The sequence below is a fragment of the Squalius cephalus genome (genome assembly GCF_949319135.1).
Source record: "Squalius cephalus genome assembly, chromosome: 6".
Classification (NCBI taxonomy): Eukaryota; Metazoa; Chordata; class Actinopteri; order Cypriniformes; family Leuciscidae; genus Squalius; species Squalius cephalus.
The window spans coordinates 42,653,728-42,665,366 of NC_137127.1; the positions used below are offsets into that span (position 1 = coordinate 42,653,728).

An 11,639-nucleotide genomic window follows, 5' to 3' on the forward strand; every position below is an offset into this window, starting at 1 on the left:
ACCAAGTGGTGTAACGATATAATTGACACAATTGTTATTTGAAGTGCCAAGTTACTTTCAAAAGGATGTGCTCTATCAGTGTTTATGTCCAAGCTATAAAGTTTTAACCCAGTACTTCTGTGATCATTTGAATATTTGTAACACAGAAATTATGATACTGTGTGTTTAAAAAGACTGTTTGTGAAGCTGTTTCATACCTATATATGATAACTGCTTTCCCTGGGTCAGCGGCAGCACAAAAACACAGATCTGAATGTTCACTGTGATCGTACTTGTCAAAGGTTTAATAGACAGAAGAATCGCTGTCATTTAGGAATGAGATCAATTGGGTGTTTGAATCGAGCTTGTGATCTTTGTGCAGCTCTATTCAGCGCAGAGACTAACTTAACAATAATAATAATACCACTTCATGTCTGAAAGGTTTATCAGGTATGCATGCTTAAAGGAACAGTTCACCATAAAATGACAATTCTGTCATTGTTTATTCATCCTCATGTCATTGCATCTCTATGACTTAAAGTCACCATGAAATCCAAATTGACAATTCTTGTTTTATTTATGGAATATTGCAGTATTTGTAAAAAAAAACACCATTATAACAGTAATAGCAAACCACAACAACCCAATGATCCAATCAATTCCCGATGGACAAAATCAAGTCTCGCCCTACATTTTTTCTAGTTTGAGAAGCCGTTTCACTTGGATATACATCACAATACGGAAGAAAAGACTATCACAACTTCCATTTCATGTCGACTTTCATCTACAAATAAAGATTTCTTTTTAGACCTGAGAGATTCCTCCTATACGTTCATTGAAATGCAAGTGAAATTTGCTTGTAAAAGGAATCCATATGAATTGAGTGGTTTAATCCACTGAACCATCTGATAAACGCACATACACGTAAACATGGAAGCTCAACCGTGCTTGCTCAACATCAAGCAGGAGCCTCTCCCAATAGGTTGGTTTGGCTGCAGGCTGAATGAATGTGCAAGCGGTAAATGGCTAACACCAATCAAAACCTGATTTTCAGCAAATCAGTTAAAATAAATGTCAAAATTAATATTTACGATCAAAGCTGTACCTTGAGAAGCTGACATGTTAACTTCCTGAGGAGTGAAGACATGAAGACTAGACTATGGCAAATATATATATATATTATATATATATATATAGCGCATGCTATTATTTTTTTCCAGTTTAACGTATTACAAATATTTAATGCAATTAACACAGCATCCGTTTTTCTGTCATCCTTTGGCTAGCGTTACATTAAATGATCTTTTATTCATGCAAATACTTTTAAAACATTCAAGCGTGACAAGATAAAGAGAACATGCAGGCTGTGAATGTAGTATCTGTGTGACACACACACGACGCACAGAAAGACATGTGCCGGTATCATTTATGTCAAAATGTCAGTTTTGTCAAGTATCTGCATAAGAGCAGTCTTAAATTAGTTAAATGAAGTCTTAAATGAACGTAAAGAGTTGTAAGAGAATGAGAAGCATGTGAGATCTGCGGCATGTGCAGCAGCGGAAGGTCTTAAAGTGACAGCAGCCACTAATGCTCTCTGTCATTAATGTTAATCAAAAAAACAAAGGTAACAGAGAAAATTACTCATTGCTCTTGATTAAAGAGCGTTTGTTGCTTTAATAAGGATTAATCCATATTAATTATAATTTATGCAGTGCAGGCTGTTTGATAACTTTATTCAATTTCTAAATATGACATTTATTATGGGTTTATGTGAGGATTGTTTTAAGTTTACTTAAAAGTTGCTATATTTTTTAAGCTTAATAAATGTTTAAAAAAAATAATTACACTAATGTTGAATGGCTATAATGTAAAAAAAAAATATATATATATATATATTTCATCGAGACATCATTAGCTGTATTAGTACTAGTGATACTGGCCTTCATTCATAAAAAGATGCCATTAAACAAGTATTTAAAATATACTGTCTTTATGTTGTTTGTACATTAATTTGGATATTAACTAGAAAATTATTACATTATAAAATATACTAAAAACGTATAAAAACTTAAGTGTTTTTAATCGTGATTAATCGCGATTCATTTTAGTTCATTTTTTAATCTATTGACAGCAATAATATTATATATATATATATTATATATATATATATATATATATATATATATATATATATATATATATATATATATATATACACACACACACATATATATATTGTCTGCTTGACAGGACCATACAAATTGTTGTATCTTGTATTAGATCAGTTAAAATCTGTGCTTTGAGTACAATTCTCTCATACTGACCATTGGATGTTCAACATGACACCTCATGGCAAAGAACTCTCTAAGGATTTGAGAATTAGAATTGTTGCTCTCCGCAAAGATGGCCGAGGCTATAAGAAGATTGGTAACACCCTGAAACTGAGTCACAGTTCAGGCCAGGGTCATACTGAGGTTTTCCAAGACGGGTTCCACTCGGAACAGTCCTCACAAGGGTCAATCAAAGAAGTTGAGTCCTCGTGCAGCGCTGTGCGTCAGGTGCAGAAGCTTGCTTCAAAAAACAGATGCATGAGTGCTGCCAGCATTGCTTTAGAGCTTGCAGAAGCGGAAGGTCAGCTTGTCAGTGCTCAAACCATACGCCGCACACTGCAACAAGTCGGTTTGCAGAAGGAAGCCTCTTCTGAAGCTGGCTCACATGAAAGCCCGCAAACAGTTTGCTGAAAGCAACCTGTCCAAGAGCATGAATTACTGGAACCATGTCCTGTGGTCTGATGAGACTAAGATAAACTTGTTTGGCTCAGATGGTGTCCAGAATGTGTGGCGATGCCCTGGTGAGGAGTACCAAGAAAACTGTGTCTTGCCTACAGTCGAACATGGTGATGGTAGCATCATGGTCTGGGGCTGCATGAGTGCTGCTGGTACTGGGGAGCTGTGCTTCATTGAGGGAAACATGGATTCCACTGTGACGTTCTGAAGCAGAACATGATGCCCTCCCTTCAGAAACTGGGCCGAACGGCATTATAACAACGCCAAACACACCGCCAAGATGACAACTGCCTTGATGAGGAAGCTGAAGGGTGAAGGTGATGGAGTGGCCAAGTATGTCTCCAGACCTGAACCCTATTGAGCACCTGTAGGGCATCCTCAAGCAGAAGGTGGAGAACCGCCATATGTCTAACAGCCAGCAGCTCCATGATGTCATTATGGAGGAGTGGAAGAGGATCCCAGCAACTACCTGTGCAGCTCTGGTGAATTCCATGCCTAGGAGGATTAAGGCAGTGCTAGAAAACAATGGTGCTCACACAAAATATTGACACTTTGGACACAGTTCTGACATGTTCACTTTTTTGTTTCCAGCTATTTTGACAATAATGGCTGTATGTTTAGTTATTTCAGAGGACAGTAAATATATACTGCTATATAAGCAGCACATTGACTACGCTAAAATATATCCAAGTTTCATTTCTATAGTATTGTCCCTTGATAAGATATACTAAAATATTTGCTGAAATGTGAGGGGTGTACTCACTTTTGTAAGATTTATTATCATCAATCTTTGCAATCCAGCTCATGTCATTCAATGATCTCACTTCCTGCTTTTTTCCCCCCATCATTTCCCCATTCATCATCTCTGACTCTCACAAAAAATTATTATCCAAAAGAATCTCAAGAATCCAAGTGCATTATCAGATAAATGCTCCTCCTGGCTAAAATGTGACGTCAAAATGTAGCCTAGTCAAGTTCTTTAAAGCAGTTGTTTACCCTCTACTGTTTCCACAGAAGGAGAAGTGAATTGTAGGTTTGAACTCAGGTCAACTCAGGTCACTCTAACCGCACTCAGTTTCTCACAATTGCTCCAGGAAGAAAGATTGCTCTGTAACACACAAACCACTGCTTGAACACTTCTAAATTTAGTTTAAATCAGACCATGTTTTTAGGGAACTGTTTTTTAAAATGTTAAAATGATTTATCCTAGTATCCAGTTGAATACGTAGAGACAACTATAAGTGTGGTATTTCCAGGTCGATTCCCCTTGAAAATGTGCAAACACTGGGACTCTGTGGCGCTATTAAAACATTGCTCTGTTTATTTAAGAATCCCAACCAGTCCGACACAGCAACATTGACTAACTGCACCAGTGGTGTGGGCTTGGGTGAACTATCTGCTTGTTCAACCAATGACAGATGAAGGGAGTGTTCAAGAAACCTGTTTGCAGAGTGTTGAATGGCTGTACATGAGAGCTTGTGCAGAAAACCCCTATATGGAGGTGGTTTATGCTAATGTGTATTATGCTAATTAACTAACTGTGGCTACAGTTTAAACTCCCTCTTTAAAACTATCTTGACAACTTATGGTAAGAACAAATTTGTTTGCATACAAACTTGCATGAGAACCTTAAATGGTTACATAACTTCACTTGTGTACAATTATTTGTAAATGAGGCCCAATATCATGCCACAAAGCAAAGTTGAATTGGGTAAACACTTAATATTCACTGTTATGCCTGTACGGTACTGTCCCTCCAGCCTGACGATGCATAGGCGAAAGAGTCAGTCCACAACTGAAGCACCATCACCTCAAGCTGAGAACGACGTCACATCTTCCTCATCTCTGTGATGTTACAACTGGAGCCATAACACAATATAGATTATCTAAATCACTTTAAAGGCAGATCCCTTGGTCGGTTCTCTCTAAAACACTCGCTGAAGTCTCCGAGGTGTTGAGCCAATGTGGGGCAGAGCACACTGTGAGCCTTGGGCCTCAAAGACAATTCAGATCAAGTTGCAAACTCTGTGAGCTTCTAAAAATAGCGTGGTAGGATATCACGCTCCCAGCACTAGCTAATGGCCTGTGTGGTCAGTGGGCTAAAGAACAGCCAAACACTGCCAGAATACACTTCACACATTCTCTCTCTCTCTCACACTGCTGACTACTACTGACGGTCTGTCGGGTTCATGTGACGGAGGAAAATTTGGGAAAAGATGTGTTTAATTTAAACAGACTGCTGTGCCAAAACTATCAGGAGAAAACGCAACATTATCAGCTCTGTTTGATCTGGGGTCAGCTCATAGTATCACTATCTCTCCTTCTATCACACACAGCACTAACTTAATCAGCTTGCGTCACCGAGGCCCTGGAGATCTGACAGGAAAAGACAATTAGGGGAGCATGTGAAGGGAATGAATGGGATGCAAATTTCTATTCAAATATAAAGAATGAGAAGTATTAAATATCACCCTATTTGATATCGATCGTAATATATGTACACTAAGAAAAAATCATTTTGCGCACCTCTGAAATAACTAGCCAACCTTGTTCATGTGACGTCATCAAGCCCTTACCTTCACAATCCAATCAATTCCCAATAGATGTAATCAAATCAAATCCTGATTGAAATGCTGATTTTAAAGGAATATTTCAACCCAAAAACCAACTCATGCTGTTCCAATCCTGTATTCCTTCCGTAGAACACAGAAGAAAATCCCAGCAACTCTTTTCCATACAACAAAAGTAAACAAGGGTCTTGCTGTGCCTTGTTTTAATGTGCGCAAGATTCAGACACAAAGCTATCACATGCAGCAGGGATTTCCAAACTTGGTCCTGGAGGGTCACTGTCGTCCAGAGTTTACACTAGCTCCAACTTGCCTCAAAACACCTGCTTGGAAGTTTCTAGTAAAAGTCGTAAGACCTTGATTGGCTGGTTCAGGTGTGTTTAATTGGGGTTAAACTCAACAGGACAGTGGCCCTCCAGGATTGGACACCCTTGACAAATAGGCTGCCTTCGGAGAGCGCATTCCAAGGTAGGAAGTCATCAAGGCCCGTCCGAATCCAATGTTAGTTTCACTTCCTGTCTCCTGAGATACCTTCAACTGATCGATATTTGAAGGCAGCATTGGTGTATACTTCACCTTTGATATCCCACAATCCTGTGCTTTCCATTCTGTGACAGTTGAGCTCAAAAAATAAAAGATGGCATCTGGAAGTTGCAGTTGGTGGTCAGTTTGTGTTAAAGCACATTTTTGGCAAATGTTTTGATGTAATTTCTAGCGAGAAATTACTATTGTTGTTATTAAAGGAGAACTTGGTAACTTTTTTAACTTAATAAAACTGTCTAGAAATAATTTGGATGGTTAAACAACCTATGCTGGTGATATTGATGACTTTCCCTGCTCCCCCCAGCGTTCCCAGGTGGAAAACCAACCTTGCAACTTGGGGACTGCCGTCCCGGTAAGACAGAAATTGGAAGTCTCGTGAGAAGCGAGAACGAGAACGAGCGCGAGCGCGAAACACGAATTGCTTTACGGCAATTCGACATAAACACACACGCATGTATGATGTATTACCAGATTACCCACCTCGGTAGACATAGCTCCACACGATACAGTTGGCTTGCTCCGATCATAACAAACGCACATGAGCAGCGGTAGAGAGGGGGAGGAGGCTGCCGCAAGTGAGTTTTTTACGTCCGTGTTGTGAAATATACGCCCCCCCCACAGCTGTAGGGGGAGCTCGTGGGGAAAACATGCGACAACAAAAGGGAAAATCAGCGAAGAAGTGACTAGAGTTCGCTAGAGTTGCCGAGTTCTCCTTTAAATAGACGCTTAGTTTTCACCAAAACTCTCTCTCTTTTGCTGTAGATAATTAAATGGTTACACCGTCTCAAAAGTCTGTCTGAAATCAGTTTCGTGAGGTACCTTTGTGCGCAGTCAAAGGTTTTGTGCGCAATAGCTTCAGAAGAATTGAAATATAGTGGACAATTCATATAGACTATTTTTAAGGTGCCACGTTTGGAGGGGCTCAACTAGCCCTATCCATTTGTTCCAAAGGTTGACTATTTTTTGGTTGAAATATTCCTTTAATATTAATAAATGTTAGTGTCATGCCAAAGCCAAAAAAGCTTGTCTTTTGGTCAGAATGAATATGACTACATCATCTCTGAAAGTACATGAGGCTATTATAGGGTCACCGAACAAAGTAATCATGTAATTTTCTACCAAAATATCTGATAATATACTGAGGTGAACTATGTACAGTGACCGCAAAAAACATTTGGACACAACATTTTTTTTTTTTTTTACTCTATTAGACACAAAATATCAATTTAAAGGAATAGTTCACCCAAAAATTTTAATTATCCCATAATTTACTCACCCTTAAGCCATCCTAATAATAATAATAATAATAATATATTACATTTATATAGCGCTTTTCTCTGCACTCAAAGTGCTTTACATGGAAGGGGGAATCCTAGGTGTATATGACTTTCTTCTTTCAGCCGAACACAATTGGTGTTATTTTAAATGATATTCTGGCTCTTCTCAACTTTGTACTAGCATTGAATAGAGCCAAGTTTTTGAAGCTTCAAAAAGCGCATCGATCCATCGTAAAAGTAATCTATACGACTCCAGTGGGTTAATAAATGCCTTCTGAAACAAAGCTTTTTGTAAGAAAAATATCCATATTTAAAGCTTTATAAACTATAATCACTGGCTTCCGGGAAAGGGCCGTACAGGCATTCACGAGAGAGTCGAGTTCTGGCAGAAGCGTGACCTCTGACCCGAGGTATGATGTAGGACGCATGGCGTAGGCGTAGCGTAAGCTTAGGTGAGAACATACGCCTCTCACGCAAACCATTTAACTCTCTCGTGAACGCGTGTGTAATTACTTTTACTTACTGGTCCTGAAGCAATTTTTAGTGAATGTATAAAATCAGTTCCCCTTAAGTTCACATAGGTGTCCTAGCAGAGTAACCAAAGGTGTAGTAGTTCATCACAGTGAAAGGATAGTTCACACAAAAACTGAAAAACCTAACATTACTTACAAACCTGTATGATTTCCTTTTCTCACATATCCTGGTCTCTCTTTTCAATATAGGCAAATGAACATGAATTAAGACTAGGCCTATCAAGAGCCAACATGACAACAAACAAAAAAAACGGTATAGAAGTACCATAAAAGTGGTCGATATTCTATGACTTCTAAAATCGTACAAAAGGTTTGTGTAAGAAACTGAATGAAATTTAAGTCTTTATTAATTTAACTGAAAATCTAGACATCTGCCCCGGCTCTCCTTGGCACGTTATAAAGGTTCATGAATGAATTATTCCTTTCAATGATTCTGTAGATCCAGTTCACAAAACCAGTTTGAATGATTTGTTGAAGAATCTCACTAATGTGGTTCTTGCTTTCAGCTCAATGACTCAACGATCCAGTCGCAGCAGTTAACAGCTCACTGGAGTCAGATTTCAGTCCGTTCCTCACACAAAGCTGTTGTATTGCTTCGAAATATCATGCACAAATCATATGGACTTTTTGAAGCTTGAAAGCTTCAATCCCCATTCATTGTAAGGAATGACCAGTACATTCCTCAAAAATTCCCTTTTTGTGTTCCACAGAAGTAAGTAATACAGGTTTAAACAACACAGCCGGGTTTCACAGACAGAGTTTAGATTAAGCCAGGATTAGCCCTTAGTTCAATTAGGACATTCAAGTAGCTTTTAAAAACATGCCTTAGAAACAAAAACCTTATGTGCGCAACTTGCGACAAAACAATGGCACTGACATATTTTAAGATATGTCACTGCAAGTGTCTTTCAGGTAAAACAGATCAAACATGCATTTTAGTCTGGGACTAGGTTTAACATGTCCAAAAAAAATGGTCTTCATTCCAAACAGTGTATTTTATCATTTAAAACTTGCCAAACATAATTTTTGTAATGTTTTGCTTACAAACTGTGCTTGTGCTATCTTTGTTTACAGTAAATGCCTCTTGGTTTGATATTTTGATTTTTGTTATGCTGCAAGGACATTCAGACATTTAAGTGTGGCTTAAGTGGGGCCACTGTATGTGTGCAAAACACTCGTTTGCACAATATTCCAAATTCAAAGAGAAACTAATGTTCTGCATACATACCCTGACAGTTTGCAGCACACTTTGGTAAAACATTTTTTTTTTTTTAAATCCCATGCCTGATGCTGACGGTATTACTACAGACAACCGCTTTTCCATTGACTTCATGAATGTGATGGTGAGCAGCGGCCACATTCACCGTCACATTCTTCAAGTGCCTGCCTCTTTCTGCCAATCACTCGCGACATTGTAACAGCCTAGCTCGTTTTCCTCAACCCAGTCCTTCAAACGACTGCCAAAACGCCCTAACTCACTCTTAAACCGCAGCTACAAGTCCTTCCTGGCTTTTCGTGTCTTTTTACGGTCACATGGAGACGGGCCCTACGTTACACAGAGCCTATCGTCAGCTCATTAGCATCCATTGCACTGAAGAGAGGCAGTTAGCAGTCGAGGCTAACTCCAGGATCCCCTACAGCTGCTGCTGTGACTACGAGTTCAGCACACCGGAGCGATACACAACACACGCGCCGCGATACATGCAGACAACTGACAGTTTGACGGTTTGCCGTTTAGTACGCGCCGCGTTGTCACGGCATTATACGCCGAGCTTGTGTGGGTGCGTGTGCGGGGAGCTTTCCTACCCCATTCCGCGGTGTGTCTGCGAGCGGAGGCCGATGTCAAGAGTGACGGCCAGCCGACATCACCCGAAGTGTCCGCCGCCACTGCGCAAGATCCTCCGCGGCTGTGTTAAGCGACCAATGCGATGCCCCGAAGTAAAGCCGCTGGTTAAATATCAGATGCTTTAAAACGTTGTTTCGGTTCGGCTCCGAGCGGAAGACGAGTCCTGGGGAATACAGCAGATCATGACTCCGCTGTTGGAGACGCTGTCTGCATATTCCAGCTAGTAGTGTAGAGGTAGCAGAAGGCGCTCAGACAGACAGTCGCTCTCGCGCTCATTACTCAACTCACTGTACACACATATGAGTGACACACTCACTCACTCGCTCGCTCGCTCGCTCACTCACTTACCCAGAACTGTTTCAATGAGCTCCTTTCAAATTAGTTGATAATACACCACCACCAAGAAGAATGATATATTTTTATTTTATAATAATAAATATTATTCATAATATCATAGGTTGTTAGATATCAGTCTAAAATGTGTTTGTTTACAATGTAGAATACATGATTGCACAAGCAAAATCACAAGAAAAAATAATAAATAAAGAACAAAGTACAAAGCATTCCAAAAAAAATTATAATAATATATATATATATATATATATATATAATATATTTTTATTTTATAATATATATATAATTAATAAATAGAAAAAAATATTAAGATTAATAAATGCTGTAGAAGTATTATTCATTCTTAGTTCATGTTAACTAATGTAGTTAACTAATGTTAACTAATGAACTGTATTGTAAAGTGTTACTATATACATGAGCATTTATACATTAAAGAGTTATAAAAGGGAAAAATGTTTAATGTATAAGGTGTATACGCCATATTAAACATGGTAAACAAATCATTACTGTATTATTTTAATATGATATCGATTATGCTCATGTTTTTTCTGCCACTGAAACAAACCTTTCAAATATCCATGACTATTTAAGACTGATAAAATATGGCTTAACTATAATTGACTTTTACTAAGTGAATATGTTTTAAATTCACTTCGAGAATAACACAGGAACCACTCATGACTGATCAGAGTGTGTTGCCCTAAAACTTTGAGGAACACAGTTATACGATTGTGGTTTGGTGAACGAAGCTCACGTCTACTCTGTCTGAGACATCAGACATATAACCTGATCTGACAACAGAGGTATCAGATGTATCAAACCTCTTAGATCACTCCTTACCTGGCGTATGCCAAGATCAGTACTCTTTCCCTGGGAGGCATGATACCCTCTGATACATTTGGACCCTCAGCGCTGGTTGTTCAGTCATCATTTCACAGGTGAGCACTCCCTCTGGTGGTGCAGGAAACTGTTCAAAGTCCAAAAAGTCCCTTTAGTGAAGCCCTGATGAATTTACTATTTTACTCTTAGGTTGTCAAAGCAGGCAAACCTTCTAAAACAAAACTATGATTATGCAAATCATGTGTCCCAAAGTGAATTATACAGTGTTCCATAACCGACAGACTTGCACAAAATGCACCAAAAGTTGCACCACAGAGAAATCAACCCCTTTCTAAACTGAAGCGCAAGCTAATCTAATTGTGCGCATACAAATAGCTCCTTTATGAGCTGGTTGTGTTTATATGTTTTACCCCAAGGAAGCATGCTTTATAATCTCATATACATGATGAAACCTTGAGAAATTCAGGATTCCAATTATGCTGTTAAATTTGTGTAGTAAACCCTGACAAATGGACAGAGTGGTGTACAGTTGAGAAGTAAAAAAAAAAAAGGATGGGATATTTTGCTATGGCAAAAGTGTATTCCTGAAAAGAACTGGGCTTTTTCTCTTTGTCTCCCAGATCTGGTGTTGTGTTACACTCTCAAATGCCAAGCCTGGAGGAGAAAGTGGGAAAGAGAGAGAGAGAGAGAGAGAGATGAATGAAATGTACCAAGAAGACAGTAAGCATCTTTGTATAGATACAAAATTGTGCATTGGATTTAACCCTCATGTTCTGTTTGGCATCCGATAGACAAAGTCCATTGCTTGAAAATACACTTTAAAGTGTAAGTTGCAGGTTAAATTTTTTACGAAGTAATGCAATGTGTTTATTAAACATAAAGATAAGAACCGCCCACCATTGTTTTTTATACCA

At 38.7% G+C, this 11,639-nt stretch overlaps 1 protein-coding gene across 4 annotated transcripts in view; it reads right to left on the reverse strand.

The window, feature by feature from the left end:
• Positions 1-9,916, reverse strand: part of bcl9l (bcl9 like) — a 53,325-nt gene extending 43,409 nt beyond the window's left edge. For 2 of the 4 annotated variants that reach the window (XM_079873702.1, XM_079873699.1), the window contains exon 1: positions 9,492-9,916. The gene's annotated coding sequence lies outside the window, so the exon portion shown is untranslated. The remainder of the gene's footprint in view (positions 1-9,491) is intronic. The other 2 variants (XM_079873704.1, XM_079873703.1) reach the window with 1 other exon arrangement.
• Between the last annotated feature and the right edge of the window lie 1,723 nt (positions 9,917-11,639).